The sequence below is a fragment of the Podarcis bocagei genome, assembly GCF_964188305.1.
Source record: "Podarcis bocagei genome assembly, chromosome: 9".
In the NCBI taxonomy this organism is placed as follows: domain Eukaryota; kingdom Metazoa; phylum Chordata; class Lepidosauria; order Squamata; family Lacertidae; genus Podarcis; species Podarcis bocagei.
Genome location: NC_138134.1, coordinates 28826118 through 28843121, shown reverse-complemented (window position 1 = coordinate 28843121; position 17004 = coordinate 28826118). Strand labels below are relative to the sequence as shown.

The following is a 17004-nucleotide window of genomic DNA, read 5'->3' as shown; positions in this document are numbered from 1 at the left end:
GGACATCCCTATTTTCATCGGAGAACTGTTGGAGCTTATGGAGTTCTGAGAACCCCCGAGCTAAGAAGATAAGTGACTATACAAGCTTTAGAAGGTAGCCCTGTATAGGGAAGTTTTTTAATGTTTAATATTTTATTATGTTTTTAGATATGTTGGAAGTTGCTCAGAGAGGCTGGGGCAACCCAGTCAGATGGGCAAGGTATAAATAATAAATGGTTGTTGTTGAATAGGATGTCCCTATTTTCATCAGAGGGTATGCTGATATAGGTAGTGTCAGGGAACTGACATCGGAGGGAGAGGCGAAGGGGAGGCTCCCAGATGATGCTGGCGAAGGAACCAGCAGCAGGGGGAGAAACAGCTCAGTAGAGGGGGAAGCCAATCAGCGCAATACCAGGGATAAAGGGGGGCAGACAGGGGAATTGGAGAGAGGGCTCCAGGACTCTTCACTGGACATCAGTGAGGAGAGCCCAGGTCCTCCGCTACCCACACCTTCCCTGCACAGAAGACTCCCGCGTAGTGAGAGGAGGAGGAGACTGGGTGTCAAACAACTTTTATGTTGGAAGAGGTTCAAGAAACGCCCACTGACGGATTCTGCCAGTGACTGAGGCAGCCACGACGAGAAGGGGCTGTGCAGTCAGAAAGGTTTAACAATGCAAAATTAACCGAGAAAGGCACCAGCTTACGCACGAGTAACTCATACCTATTACAGCAATCCGTCAGTCCCTGAAAGTTGCTCATGCGCAGCAGCAGGCAGGTAGCATCATGAGCAAGACCGGAGGAGTGAATGCCCAGGAGGGAGCAGCTGGAGGGCAAACTCTGGTGGAGAGGAACCGAGAGTTGGAGCAGCATGTGGCCATCCTGATGGCGCGGCTGGACGAAAGGCGGTCTCAAGATGCACAGGTCAGGCCCACCCCCATAGCAAGGAAGGTACCGGGACTGGTGCACAAATTTGGAGGGAACCTGCAGGAATATAGTGCGTTCCGAATGGAAATAGAGTACGCCTTGAAACTGCAGGGTGACGATTTTGCAGACGATGGGATGAGGGTGGCATATGTCGTGGGTCACCTGCAAGATGGAGCCAGGGAATGGATCAGGCCCCTTATGGCGATGCAGAATGCCGCCATGCAGGACCTGAGGAAATTCTTTCAGGCGATGGACGCAATGTTTTCCAGTGATGTACAACAAAGTGTGACAAAGCGGGAACTGATGAATTGTAAACAGGGGAACCAGTCAGTTAGAGACTACTGGTCGCGCTTTGCCATGATAGTTCACCGCCTCGGGTGGCAACTGGACTCTGAACCCATACAAATGTTATTCGAGGAGGGGTTATCCCCTACGGTGAAGGATGAGCTTTCCCGCGCACCCCGCCCGCAGGGGATGGATCAGCTGACCAAGGCTGTGCTTGCGATTGGCGTACGGTAGGAAGCGCGGGTCCAGGAGAGGCGGGAAGGGATAGAGCAACGTTGCCATGACTACCGCATTCCTGAGATACCAAAGCAGCCTTCCCAGCCAGCGGAGCCAATGGAAATAGATGGGGCGCACGCGCGGGAAGTTTCAAACACCAGCGAAGGGCGCAAAAAGGAGGGAAAGGATTGGAAAACCACCAAGAAGTGTTTCCTTTGCCAGCGGCCAGGACATTTTGCCAGAGCCTGCCCTCAAAGAAAGGCCTGGCAAGGAATGGTGGGAGCCGCAGGGGGTGAGGAGGAGCTGGTAAAGTAACAGGAACAGGGAAACGGGAACGCTTGGCTGCCACTCAAGGGGCACAGCAGCCAGGCCAGCAACCAGTAAAAGTGCCCCAACCAGACCCCCCCAAGGCGGCAATAGCCATCGAAGTGGTGCTAGAACTCCCGAATAGGCACCCAGTCAAGGTGAAAGGGATGCTGGATTCAGGCAGCTCATGTAATTTCTTCAGCAAAGACTTTGCATTAGTACACCAGCTCCACTTACTACCTTTGGATTTCCCCTTGCAAGTAACCACCATTGATGGCAGGGAGCTTCTAGGAGGGGAAGTGACACACCAAACCCCACCAATGAGAATAAGGGTGTCCAGGCACTCGGAGACCATCGCCTTTCACGTCGCCTCACTAGCAGGGCCCCCAATAATATTAGGGATGAGCTGGCTGGCACAACATGATCCAGTGGTGGTGTGGCATCAGAGGACAGTCACCTTTGGGTCAGCTTACTGCCTAGAACACTGTCTAGGAGGAGAAACCCCAAGGATGAGCGTGGCCAGAGTGGCTGGGATGGCTGTGGAGCGGAAGGGAGAGGTGCCACCGCAATATGCAGATCTGCAGGAGGTCTTCAGCGAGAAGAAGGCAGATAGACTGCCACCCCATAGGCCCTTTGACTGCCAGATCAACTTGCTCCTGGGGGCTCAGCTGCCAGTGGGTAAGCTGTATGCCATGTCGGACAGGGAAATGAAGGAGTTGCGGGAATTTATTGACAAGAACCTGAAAAGAGGCTTCATAAGAGAATCAAAAGCGGTGGGGGGCAGTCCGGTGTTCTTTGTGGACAAAAAGGACACTAATAAACCCAGGCTCGTTGTGGACTATAGGGCCATCAATTTGGTGTCGGAACCCGTGACCTTCCCAATGCCCAGGATTGACGACATTTTAACGCGAGTGAGGAAAGGGAAAATTTTTACCAAGCTGGACCTGAGGGGCGCATACAATTTGATCAGGATGAGGGAGGGGGACGAATAGAAGACCACAATGTTCACACCCCTAGGGGCCTTTGAGTACTTAGTTATGCCTTTTGGATTACAGTCAGGCTCCGCCTGTTTTCAAGCTTTCATGCACCACGTGTTGGGGTCTCTGCTGTACAAGAACTGCATAGCCTTCTTGGACGACGTCTTAATTTATTCGGACAACGAGGAGCAACATGTTAGAGACGTCAGGGAAGTGCTACAACGGCTGCAGAAGCACCAGCTGTGGGTCAAGCTGGAAAAATGTCAGTTTCACGCCAGAGAAGTCGGGTTTCTGGGGTACAAGTTGTCTGACAAAGGCCTAGCGATGGACCCAAGCAAGGTGCAGGCAGTGCTGGAGTGGAAGGCTCCCAAAACACGGAAGGACGTGCAGAGGTTCCTAGGGTTCAGCAACTTCTACAGGAAGTTTATCAAGAACTTCGCCCACTTGACAGCGCCCATCACGGATTGTCTCAGTAGCAAAAAGAAGTTTGTGTGGACAGAAGAGGCCCAGCAATCCTCTGAAAAACTGAAGAAGGCGTTCGCATCGGAAGAGCAACTCCTGTACGTAAATCTGGAGAAACCCATGAGGCTAGAGACCGACGCGTCCGACAGAGCCATCGGGGCGGTCCTTTTGCAGCCAGGGAGGAGCGAGAAGGAATGGAAACCGTGCGCCTTTTTGTCAAGAAAACTGAGCAAGTCGGAGCAAAACTATACCGTATATGACCGCGAACTGCTGGCAATCTACGCGGCCTTTCGTCGCTGGCGTCATCTGCTGATAGGGGCGCAACAACAGATCCAGGTTTGCACAGATCACAAGAACTTGGAGTACTGGAGGACCGCACGAGTACTCAACCAGAGACAGATTCGATGGGCACAGGAGTTCTCCAAGTTTTTCTTTGAAATCCGATACGTGCCCGGAGAGGAAAACGTAAGAGCAGATGCTCTCTCGCGTAAACCGGAGTATTTAGAAGGAGAGGGGCCGCCGGAGAAATGACACGTGATCCCCGAGGACCGATGGGTGTGTAGGGGGAACTTTGGTGGGGAAACGAGAACTAGCCAGGCTGACCAGAAACGACGGGTTCGCACAAACTAAAATCAGGGAGCTCCGAGAGGGAAGACGGACCCAAGAAGGGTTTCAGGAGAAGGAAGGGGTACTGTACTATAGGGGAGCGCTGTACGTACCGGGGGAGAACCTAAGGGGAAAGGTACTCAAACAACTCCACGACAACCCCACAGCGGGGCACTTTGGACAGCACAAAACCATGATGCTGGTCACCAGGCAGTTCTGGTGGCCCAGGGTGAGGGAGGATGTACGGGAATATGTACGGGGGTGCGACCGCTGCCAAAGGGCAAAAAGGGGAGGGGGCTGCCCCCGCAGGATTACTAGAACCCTTACCCACGCCGGGGAAACCCTGGGAGGTGGTGTCCATTGATTTCATGACAGATTTGCCCAAGTCCCGGGGAAACACAGCAGTCATGGTAGTGGTCGACCTACTAACAAAAATGTGCCACTTTATAGCTTGCTCGCATGCTATAACGGCACAGGAAACAGCCCAGTTGTTTGTGGAGCACATCTTCAGGCTGCATGGCGCCCCCTTGAGGGTTCTCTCCGACCGCAGATGTCAGGGGTTTAGGAGCAGAGGCACGGGCAAGGGAGGAAACAGAGAGCGAAGGGGAGGAGGCAGAAGAAAAGATGAGTGATGACGACGACCCGAGATCTCCTAGTCTTTCCAGTGAATCAGAGGATTCACAGAAAGGAGCACCAGTGGCCAGGGCAAGGGGGGAGTCAAGGGGGGCACCCCAGGAAGATAGAGCCAGAAGGGACTCAGGGGGGAGCAGCTGGAAATCGGGACCAGCGTCACCGCCAGGAAGCAGGGAAGAGGAAGGGAGCCAGGGGGGAAGCGCTGGCAGCTCACCACAGGAGGGAGGGCATGAGTCAGGAGTGGCCACACCTCCATCGGGGAGCGAAGAAACGGTTAAGAGGAAGGTGGAAGGTTGGGCGCGCGCGCCAAGTTCAAATGCAGAGGAAGGCGGCGCAGTAAGCAGCCCCGAAAGGGAACCAGGTCCTAAAGCCCGGCGCAAGGAGGCAGGAGGGTCCGGGTCAGCGTCAGAAGAATCCCGGAAGGAAGAAGCCCCGGGGGGTAGAGGGACCCAGAGGAGGACAGTCAGGCGGAAAAGGTGGAGCAAGGCTAGGATATTAAGTTGGTGCACAAGGGGCGGAGATTCAGACGGAGCTTCGCCGATCTAGCTACTAGACGTAGAGTTTGCGCGCAGCAGCGTGAGAATGGAAACTGTAATTCAATAAAGACTTTTACTTAATGATCGCTGGCTAGCGTGATCCTCTGTGAGCTAGGATCTTCAAGCAGCTCTGACAGTAAGCTCCGTCTCTCCATTGTGGGCATCTACAGCCTCGAGGAGGGGAGAGAAACAGGTGCCTACTAGCGAGCTCACGAACGGCGGACGACATGACGGCTGAGCAGCAGATAGAGGACCTCAGAAGAGCAGTGGCACAACTGAACGCCGAGGTTCTCGCATCCAGGAAGAGAGAGGAGGAGGCAGCTGCCGCCTGCAGGGATCTCCAGGTCAGGTTAGACGTGCTGACAAAGCAGACCCCCCGGCAGGAGGGAATTGGGTTGGCGAGACGGACAGGCGGGCTGGTCTCTCACTTCGATGGGAACCTGCAACAGTATCCCAACTTTAGAGCCGACGTACTGTGCGCACTGCAACTGCTGCATAAAGACTTTAGAGATGAACAAGAGAGAGTGGGGTTCATCATGTCCCATCTGCATGGGGATGCGAAAGCATGGCTACGTAATTTATGGAGAGATAAGGATCCGGCGCTCCAGAATGCGGATGCCTTTATTAAAGCGATGGATGGGTGCTTTTTATCAAGTATTGACGTGGATCTTGCACGGAAGGAGGTGCATGGGCTGAGACAAGGGAGGGCCAGCGTCAGGCAGTATCATGCCCGCTTTTTCGCCTTGGTCAGTGCCCTGGAATGGGACAGAGATTCGGCTCCTGTAAGAGACCTCTTTTGGGAGGGGCTGCACAACTCGATTAAAGATGAGATCGCGAGGGGGGAGAGACCCCGAACCACCCAGGAGGTCGTTCAGAGGGCACTGGCAGTGGGGGTGAGGCTGGAAGGACGTCCGTGGAGCAAGGACGAAGGGCGTGGAGGGCGCGAACCAGCCGGGGGCCCCTCCTTCCTTCCCAGAGAAGCAGCGCGGGCGCAATCCACGCCTCCGCCAGGAGGAGGAGCCGAACCTATGGAGGTTGGAGGTGCAAGGGCTCAGTCAGCAACCAGAGCCCTAGCACCGGCAGCAGTGAAAGCGAAGCCTCCTAGAGGGAACAGGAAGTGTTACGTCTGTGAGGAACCAGGACATATGGCAAAGGAGTGTCCCCAGAGGCCCCACAAGCTCACTGCAGCCTCAGCAATGGTGACTGCAGCAACGCAGCAAGGAGGACCACAGCAGGGAAACGACGCAGTCTGGCTGGAGGAAGAGGCACTGGGGCCCAGCCAGACGTGTTAGTGACGCAGTCCCCAGAGATTTTACAGCCCGTGAACCCCCTCCCGCCCAAACCAGTAGTGCGGCTCACAGCATCTCTCCAGCTGCCCAATGGAATCACCATAGACGTGCCAATCACCATTGACTCAGGCAGCAATGCGGACTTTATAGGGCAGGACTTTGTCGACAGGCACGCTGTGCAGTTGCTGCCGGCCACACTGCCCCTGCAGGTTGTCACGGTGGATGGCAGGGAGCTGCTCGGGGGGCAAGTGGTGAAGCAGACGCCACCAATGGTGATGCGACTTGGGAATCACAGGGAAATCATCAGCTTCAACGTCACTCAACTATCTGACACGCCCGTTGTATTGGGCATGAGTTGGCTGGACAAGCACAGCCCAACGATGGCTTGGTACCAGAGGCAGCTGACCTTCGGCTCTTCCTTTTGTGCTGAACACTGCATCGTGCCCAGGCAGGAAGGAGAGGAAGAGGAGTCACAGCTGCTGCTAGGCACGCTGCAAGCGATTCCCCACAAGTACGCTGAATTTTTGGAAGTTTTCTGCGAGAAGGAGGCAGACAGGCTACCCCCTCACAGACCATATGACTGCAAAATTGACCTGCTGCCGGGGGCGGCGCTGCCTAAAGGGAGACTGTATTCCATGTCAGAGGACGAACTGCAAGAACTCAAGGAGTTCATTGATCATAATTTGCAGCGCGGCTTCATCCGGGAGTCCAGGGCAGTGGGGGGCAGTCCCGTATTCTTTGTTAAGAAGCGGGACACGCCCCAAAAGAGACTCGTAGTGGATTACAGGATTTTGAACAGTGTGACGAGGCCATCGGACTTCCCCATGCCCCGAATTGACGACCTCCTCGCAAAGGTACGGAAGGGCAGAGTGTTCACCAAGTTGGACCTGCGGGGGGCGTACAACCTCATTCGCATGCGGGAGGGTGATGAGTGGAAGACAGCCATGTTCACGCCACTGGGGACCTACGAATATAGAGTTATGCCTTTTGGATTGCAAAATGGCTCCCACGTTTTTCAAGCATTTATGCATCACGTGTTGGCGGGACTTCTCTACAAGACGTGCGTCTGTTTCTTAGATGACATCCTGATCTTTTCGGAGTCGCAGCAGGAGCATGACAAACACGTCAAGGAAGTGCTGAGCAGGCTAAAGCAACATAGGCTCTACGCCAAGCTGGAGAAGTGCCAATTTGACGTGCCGGAGGTGGATTTTCTGGGCTACAAGCTGTCTGACAAGGGGCTCGCCATGGACAGCGCCAAGGTTCGAGCGGTGTTGGATTGGAAGAGCCCGCGCAACCGGAAGGAGGTCCAACGGTTTGTCGGCTTTGCGAACTTCTATCGCAAGTTTATCAAGGGCTTCGCGATGCAGACGGCGGCCATCACTGACACGCTTAGCTCCAAGAAAAAGAAGTTCATTTGGACAGAGCAGGCGGAGCAGTCCTTCCAGGCACTCAAGCGTCTCTTCGCGTCGGAAGAGCAGCTGCTTCATGTCAACCCCAGCAAGCCGATGAGGGTGGAGACAGACGCTTCGGACAGAGCCGTGGGGGCGGTCCTGCTGCAAAAAGACCCGCAGGGGGTGTGGCGACCGGGAGCGTTTTACTCCAGGAAGCTCAGCAAGTCCGAGCAGAACTACACCATATGGGACAGGGAGTTGCTGGCCATTCACGCAGCGTTCAAGGCGTGGAGGCACTTTCTGATCGGCGCCAAGCACACGGTGCAGGTTTGCACGGACCACAAGAATCTAGAGCACTGGCGCACGGCACAGTTCCTGAACCAGAGGCAGATACGTTGGGCTGAGTTCTTTGCGAACTTCGACTTCCGAATAGAGTATGTCCCGGGGGACACCAACATCATGGCAGACGCTCTCTCCCGTAAGCCACAGTATCTGGAGGACGCAACACCAGCGGCCGCCATGCACATCTTCGCACCGACAGTGTGGGCGTGCGCCGCGGCGACCGTGGACCTAGAGGCGGTGCGACGAGCGTTGCAGGGGGACTCCTTCGCACAAGCAAAGATGGCAGAGGTGCAAAGGGGCAAGGCAGCGGCCGACGGTTTCCAGCTAAGAGATGGATTGCTCATCCGTAAAGGGGCCATCTACGTGCCGGGAGACGAACTTCGAGCCAAGGTGCTGCAGCAGCTGCACGACGCGCCCACGGCCGGGCACTTTGGCAAGGAGAAGACGGTGGAATTAGTAGCCAGGGATTTCTGGTGGCCTGGAATGAGAGGGGAGGTCGCAGACTACGTGGCGAGGTGTGACACCTGCCAGAGGGCCAAGCCAGTGCACAAACCGCCGGCCGGACTGTTGGAACCGCTGCAAACTCCGGTCGAACCTTGGGAAAGGGTGGCCCTGGACTTTGTCACGGATCTGCCCAGCTCAAGGGGCAAGACGGCAGTGCTGGTGGTGGTGGACCTGTTTTCCAAGATGGCCCATTTCATTCCGTGTGCTAAGGTGGCCACGGCGGAGCAAACCGCCAAACTGTTCATAGACCACGTGTTCAAGGTTCACGGTCTGCCACGGTCTATTCTGTCCGACCGGGGGCGGCAGTTCATCTCGAATTTCTGGCAGAAGCTGATGGGCTTCCTGAACGTCAAGATCAACCTGGCGTCGGCTAGACACCCGCAGACCAACGGGCAAGCGGAGCGGGTCAATGCCATCATGCAGCAGTACCTGAGATGTTATGCAAATCAACAGCCTGCGACGTGGGTGGATTACCTGCCGCTTGCCGAGTTCGCCTACAACAACACGAAGCACGTGTCCACGGGGGTCACGCCGTTCTTCGCCAACAACGGGAGGCACCCCAGAACCTTCCCGGGACTGGAAAGAATGGGGGAGGGGGAGCCGCAGACAGCAGATGCGTTCGCGTCGGAGCTGCAGGAAGTCCACGATCAGCTGAGGCGCCACCTGGAGCTGGCCAAGCACGCATACAAGGTACAAGCAGACAAGCACAGAAGGGTTGGAGAAGAGCTCCACGTGGGAGACTGGGTTTGGTTAGCAGCCCACGCAGTGCCGGCCAGGTCGTTGGCCAAGAAGAAACTAGGGCACAAGCAACTGGGGCCCTACCAAGTCGAAGAGCAGGTCAACCCGGTAGCTTTCAGACTGGCACTTCCGGAGGGTTCCAGAATGCATCCGGTATTCCACAGATCGGTGCTCACTCCCTACAAGGCACCGCACAGGTTCCAGGAACCCGGAACGGCGCCGAGTCCGGCCAGAGACAGAACAGGGCACGCGGGAGTGGCACAGAAGGAGCGCATCAACGAAGTCACGGAGATTTTGGACTCCAGATGGGGGGAAGAGGGGGTAGAATACTTTCTCGCCAAGGAGGGCACCCCGGCCAGTGCGAACAGCTGGGTGCCGGGCTACGCCTTAGACGAACCTCTGCTCAAAGACGAGTTTCATGCCCTCTTCCCACATAGACCTATGCCAGCAGACTTTTTCGACGACTGGCTTTTCACGCCCACGCTTTCGACCAGCACGTTCCGGGGGTTCGACTCGGACGAGGAACCGACACGAGACGTCCGTTCCCCGGAGGGGTCACCCTCGGGATCCGCCTCAGAACCCTCGTATTGGTGGGACGATAGGCCAGAGGAGCAGTTCCGCAGAAAGTGGCTGGAATGCTCAGGACGAGCAACGCCGCCAGGAGGAAGTGAGGGAGAGACGGACATGGACATTTTCGGGGACGACCCTGGTTTCGAGCACGGCGGCACAGAGATGGAAGCGGAGGTGACCGTCGTCGACGAGAGCAGGGAGGAAGAACCGGAAGACTTCAGATGGAGGCCCGCCACGGGAAGCGACCGATATCCGACGTTCGTCCCTTTGCAACAGCAGCCCCCAGCTCCAGCACCGGAAGGAGGGGAGGGGGGAATGGGGGGCTTCGAGGGGGGGATGGATGTCAGGGGTTTAGGAGCAGAGGCACGGGCAAGGGAGGAAACAGAGAGCGAAGGGGAGGAGGCAGAAGAAAAGATGAGTGATGACGACGACCCGAGATCTCCTAGTCTTTCCAGTGAATCAGAGGATTCACAGAAAGGAGCACCAGTGGCCAGGGCAAGGGGGGAGTCAAGGGGGGCACCCCAGGAAGATAGAGCCAGAAGGGACTCAGGGGGGAGCAGCTGGAAATCGGGACCAGCGTCACCGCCAGGAAGCAGGGAAGAGGAAGGGAGCCAGGGGGGAAGCGCTGGCAGCTCACCACAGGAGGGAGGGCATGAGTCAGGAGTGGCCACACCTCCATCGGGGAGCGAAGAAACGGTTAAGAGGAAGGTGGAAGGTTGGGCGCGCGCGCCAAGTTCAAATGCAGAGGAAGGCGGCGCAGTAAGCAGCCCCGAAAGGGAACCAGGTCCTAAAGCCCGGCGCAAGGAGGCAGGAGGGTCCGGGTCAGCGTCAGAAGAATCCCGGAAGGAAGAAGCCCCGGGGGGTAGAGGGACCCAGAGGAGGACAGTCAGGCGGAAAAGGTGGAGCAAGGCTAGGATATTAAGTTGGTGCACAAGGGGCGGAGATTCAGACGGAGCTTCGCCGATCTAGCTACTAGACGTAGAGTTTGCGCGCAGCAGCGTGAGAATGGAAACTGTAATTCAATAAAGACTTTTACTTAATGATCGCTGGCTAGCGTGATCCTCTGTGAGCTAGGATCTTCAAGCAGCTCTGACAGCAGAAAACAATTTTACGGTTCTGGAGGAAGCTCATGAGCTTGCTGCAGGTCGAAGTGGGTTTCTCGACGGCGAGACACCTGGAGACCAACGGGCTAGCAGAAAGAGCAAACAGTATACTCCAGCAATATCTACGCTGCTACGTCAGCGAGAGGCAGAACGATTGGGTAGAGAAACTAGCGCTGGCTGAATTCGCGTACAATAACGCGGAACACGTGTCCACGGGATTGAGCCCATTCATGGCCAACCATGGGTGTCATCCCAGGGCATTCCCAGGGAGGGGGGAGGAAAACTGGAGCGTACCCGCAGCAGAGCAGTTTGTGGAAGAAATGGAGGCCCTGCACCAGCAACTTAAGATGAACTTGGAACGGGCCAAGGTAACTTACAAGAGGCAGGCAGACAAGCACCGCAGGGAAGGGGAGACCATACGGGTGGGGGACCGGGTGTGGTTGTCCATCCAAGGGCTACCTTTCAAAGGGGGGTGCAAGAAGTTGCAGCCCACACGGCTGGGACCTTTTGAGGTAACACAGCAAGTAAATCCTGTGGCATTTAAGCTCAGGTTGCCTGATAGCATGAAAATACACCCGGTTTTCCACAGGTCCCTGCTCTCACCGCATAGGGAGGGGCGGAGATTCCAGGGACAAGAGGGAGAAGCCACCACACACCCGCAGGTAGAAGAAAGGGAACACCATCACAGGGCCACGGAAATACTGGACTCAAGGTGGCGAGGGCGCCAGGTGGAGTATTTGGTAGCTTGGGAGGGGGAACCCGGGTCCGAAAACACGTGGGTTCCCACGGAAGCCTTCAATGACAGCTATCTGGTGGAGGTATTCCACCACCGGTTCCCGGACAAACCCAAACCCCTAGAGAGGTTCTGGGAGGAGCAATTTGGACCCACAGACGATGAAGAGGGGTTTGAGGGATTTTCTGACTCCGATGAGGAGGGAGGAGAGGTTTTTTTCTGAAGAATAAGAATCAGACGGGGAGGACCATCCAGTTGGCAGGTATAAGAGTGGCTGGGAAGCGGGTTTCGAATCCACAGAAGATGGTGACAGTTCCTTCCGGGGGTTCCCCGCCTCGTCGGCCGACGAAGAGGACAAAGTTGATTCCACAGGTCGGTCCAGGGGTGGAGGGGGTCCTGGGGGGGAGGTGGATGTCAGGGAACTGACATCGGAGGGAGAGGCGAAGGGGAGGCTCCCAGATGATGCTGGCGAAGGAACCAGCAGCAGGGGGAGAAACAGCTCAGTAGAGGGGGAAGCCAATCAGCGCAACACCAGGGATAAAGGGGGGCAGACGGGGGAATTGGAGAGAGGGCTCCAGGACTCTTCACTGGACATCAGTGAGGAGAGCCCAGGTCCTCCGCTACCCACGCCTTCCCTGCACAGAAGACTCCCGCGTAGTGAGAGGAGGAGGAGACTGGGTGTCAAACAACTTTTATGTTGGAAGAGGTTCAAGAAACGCCCACTGACGGATTCTGCCAGTGACTGAGGCAGCCATGACGAGAAGGGGCTGTTCAGTCAGAAAGGTTTAACAAGGCAAAATTAACCGAGAAAGGCACCAGCTTACGCACAAGTAACTCATACCTATTACAGGTAGTGTAAGTCCTTTTATGATAAAGTTATACATCCACAGTCAGTATGCTTCTCAATACCAGATGCTGGGATTCACAGGTGAGGAGAGTGCCGCTTGCCAACTTCCCATGGGCATCTGGTTGGCCATTGTGAGAACAAAATGCTGGACTAGACAGGCTTTTGCCCCACTCCAGCAGGCTCTGCTTAAGTCCTTATGATTGCTTCATTTACTTTTGAAATTAATTAAATGTGCAAATGCCAAAACCCATAATACTGCATATCAGCAAAACTACTCAGTCTAGTTTAAATATAATAGATGAGTTGGGGGGGGGGAGAGATATTTAATATGGTTTTCTTTATAACCATAAAAAGTGTATCTTGAAAAATTAACCAGTTTTTTCCACCATCCAGCAATGTTTTGATCACTTTTTGATGGAGAGGTGGGTAAGAGGAATAAAAAAATAACACATTGCATTATGAACCAACAGAAGGAGGAGAAAGAAGTGTTGCTTCACTGGACTGGCAAAAAAAGGATGAGGAAATAAATATCAATGCAAGCCAATATACAATAGGCAAAATGGAGGCTTGTGATCGATGTACTGTGATTATGGTCTCCACAGATCTTTCAAATACAGTGGTACCTCTGGTTACGAACTTAATTCATTCCGGAGGTCCGTTCTTAACCTGAAACCGTTCTTAACCTGAGGTACCACTTTAGCTAATAGGGCCTGCTGCCATGCCACCGGTGTGTGATTTCTGTTCTCATCCTGAGGTAAAGTTATTAACCAGAGGTACTAATTCTGGGTTAGCAGAGTCTGTAACCCAAAGTGTTTGTAACCTGAGGTGTTTGTAACCCTAGGTAGCACTGTACAGTTCAGCCTGCAGCCACTGGGTGGAAATAGGCATGCTTGCAACACTCAGGCTGCCAGAAACAAAATGGTTGTTTTCAGGGGAGGAGCAAACAGGTATACAAAGTGTGACAATCAATACCACCTGCAAAACCTCTCTCGAGCGTCTAACCACCCACCTCAAAATATAGGGGTTTGGTGCTAATAATCTCCCACACCAACACTGTGTAAAATTTGCATTACACAAACTGTTGAACTTGTATAACAACACACACACACACACACACCAAAAAAAATAATAATCTGGAAGCTCAAAGTCTTTTGTAGTCAGTGCAACAGCAAACAGAACTTCAGTATCAACAGGCTGACAGGGCCCTTGAAGAGGCTTAGCCTTCAACTCCTCCGTGTGTTTTGCTGCCTAAAGAAGATGAGTTTGGAGACTCTCTGTGGCATAGGACTCTGTAGACACTGCAGAGGGAGTAGCTGGGAGTTTGAGGTGATGTCAAGTAATATTGAATTTCTGTCAGTTTCATTTGATCTTTGACAGATAGTTCATAAGTAGAAGGCATCACCCGACGGCACCATCATGCCTGTGCAAAATCCCCCCTTGTAATAGAACAAATATGTTCTGTTGCGTTAGTAAAATGCAAGGGCAAGGGTGGTCAAAAATGAATTTCTCCTTTTATTGTTTACAAGGGACACACAATCTGTTGTGTTAGTTTGGCTATACCCCACAGAAGCATGAATGGAAAAGCAAAGTTCACTGGGGGAGAAGTCCTCAAGGGTAGAAGTCCTCAAGGGTAGAAAAAGGCAGAACTTGGTAGCATTTGAAGGCTGATGAAAGGAAAACATGAAAGGCTCAGTGGCAGGATTGACGCTGTTAAGAAGTTTGTTGTAACTAGGATTATTTGAAAAACTCAAAAGACTGAAGCCAATTGAAATATTCACTAAGGGGGTGGGGAGGCAGCCATGTTGGGATGGAGCAAGACGCTACCTTTCAGACTTCTGCCACAGGTCAGTGAAAGAATGTTAGAGCTTAAAAGATAAAGCCAAACGAGATATTCTCAAAGTCCAGAAGCGGCAATAAATAAAGCAAGCTCACATGATGATCTGCTGGGCAAACGAAAGAATAGGGTGATTTCTTTGAGGAAGCACCTTGCAGAAATGTTGCAAATTGAAACACAAAAAAGATCCTTTGAAATACCAGATACAGTATGTATTAGATAATTAATATTGTATCCTTGAGATACTGTATGGCCGTGGGCATCGGGTAATAGAAAATGTCTAATTTATAAGGACAGTGAGAAAATCTTTAAGGAAAAAAGGAAAAAAGAGAATTTCTGATCACAAAGGAAAGATGAACTCTATTGTTTTAAGACTTTACATAAGCGGCACCACAGGAGCATTATGGGAATAAAAGTTTGACTTCCCAGTATTTCTGATCACACCTTGATCTTCTGAGTGTTGGCTTCTTACAGGAGCTTTTTCTTGTCCTTATCTCCTTTGGCAGTACAAGACTGCAGTGATGCTACTGAAATGTATGTTGAACAAGCCTCTTAGGTAACTTTCTTTACATCGTTCAATAGACAAGCGTGTTTTATGTGAACTGTTTAGAAAAACGTTGGCTCTTGCATTACTCTTGAGCCTTAAAAGGAAACTCTTGTTTCAGGCCAAATTGCTGATCCTTGTGACATGACAGCCTGATTCATTCCAACATGTACACTGTAATTAAAAGGTAATAACATAAAATTAACAAGGCCATCTCATAGATATACATTTCCATGCGCCCAGGAACACTGTAGACTGGAAGCATAGAAAATGATAGCTCCCACCACAAAACTATCTACAGTATATTGTGACTCAAGAAAGAACAGGATTGAGAAAGCTTTTTAAGAAAACCACCCTCATAATGAGAATGTTCCACAACGATAAGCTCCACTGTTACTTAAGATATCTTAGGATTTTAAATTGTGTATACTAGGAACTGCTGCTTTGTTTGGATCACTCAGTTTTGGTGATGTTTAGAATAGGGGTGTTTAGACAATGCATGATGGGGGAACAGGATTTTGCCTGCTTTGCCTCTGCTCCTAACAATGCACATTTTGTCATAATGGTTTGGGGGAGGGGCTATATGTCCTCTTCTGTACAACTCCTCTAAGTAAGTGGGAAGCCCTGGCCAAGCTCACCTAGATGAGTCCTACCTGCAAACATCTTCAGGAGCCCATATGTTTGCTCATTTGCACTAAGCTATGGTTTAGCTTTGAATATTGTGTGTGGCCAGTAGGAACACAATTCTACTCCTTCCCTTATGCATTTACTGAACATAGAGATGTGTGTTGTTTAAACATCCTTTATTATATGCTATGTGTAGCAAAAGGTGTTAATAGGATCTAATAGCACAGAATAGAAATCCTTAGTTAGTGCTCACTTAGCCTATAGGTGGCCAACCTAGTCTGGTATTGGCAGTGACAGTTTGTGGCATTCTTGAACAAGGACAGACGGACACACAGGCTTCTTCATGGCAGAGAGTGTGGCCAGCCGGCCTCTCCATGGTGTGCTGCTACCTCCCCCTGACCTAAAGACAAAGCCATCACAATGCATATTTATTGTGGCACTCTCTAATGCTTTGAACTTGATGTACAGCACAGCTGCCAGAGGTCTACTATCACCGAGCCAACGAACAGTGACTCCCAGTATCTTTGCTTTGTCCCGGTTACAAAAGGTTTTCATAAAATGGCCGAACTGTATCAATAAACGTGATTTGCATGATATTTATGTTTTAATGCAGAGCTGTAGCTGGGGGGGGGGGAGGGAGCTAGCCAGGTTTTTTTGCCTGGGGTGAATCCTCCAGAGGGGTGCCATTGAGGCTCCCAGCCTGTGTGTGTGTGTGTGTGTGTGTGTGTGTGTGTGTGTGCAAATAGCCATGAGTGGGTGGGTGCCAAACTGGGTCTTTGACCTGGGTGAAATAAAGCCCAGTTTTGCCCCTGATCAATGGTAACTTTTGCCAGAGCTGTGGGCAATTATCACACATGGGACAACTGCACAGGCCACAGCAGTGACCAGAGGTGAGAGGAGTTCAGCAAGAAGAAACACCATGGTGCACCTGCAACACACAACTGGGCGCCTTCATCTGCTCCACCTACAATAAAACATGTCTCTCCCATGTCAGTTTCTACAGTGACAGCAGGTGCCGTAACTCACTAATGGTTTGACTTTACCCCCGAAGGCATACTCTTGCATCCCCCCACCCCCCAGACAGATAGATGCTAACAATAAGAATTGTGACTCGCACTGAATCCTAGGGATGAGATGAAAAATAACAGTGCTGACCCCAGGCAGAGAACACAGTTGACACGTTGATAAGTAATTTCAAGGCATCACCAGTTAGTATCCGAATCCAGTCTAGGGGTGTTAAGGGTTCGTGTGTCCCCAAAACGTGTCCTCTGTGTAGAAATTCTGATCCAAATGTATCTAAACATGCTGGAATAGAAAAGCTGTTTACATGGACAGCCACAGCACTCTTCATAATCCCTTTCTTTGAGTACTTCAAACACTGCATCTCTTTTCCTCCCCCACCCCTTTTAATAAGTGGGCTCAATTTCTTTAAGCATTTCAAGGACATCATAATAACCAGACCTTCTGTGTTCAGTAACAGGTCCACTGGAGTCGCACTTGTTCTGTGAACTGCTTTGCCTCCTGTGGTGCTGCATAATAAATTGCTTTGACAAACTGG

The 17004-nt window shown here is 52.4% G+C and overlaps 1 long non-coding RNA gene across 2 annotated transcripts; it reads left to right on the top strand.

Moving 5' to 3' along the window:
- Positions 1-17004, top strand: LOC308595376. Of its 2 annotated transcripts, XR_014012023.1 has the most exons (4): positions 1-94; positions 14750-14831; positions 14941-15006; positions 16921-17004. It is a non-coding gene; the product is annotated as an uncharacterized lncRNA (long non-coding RNA). The 2 variants fall into 2 exon arrangements; XR_014012024.1 differs by lacking the exon at positions 16921-17004 and having other exon boundaries at positions 14941-16882.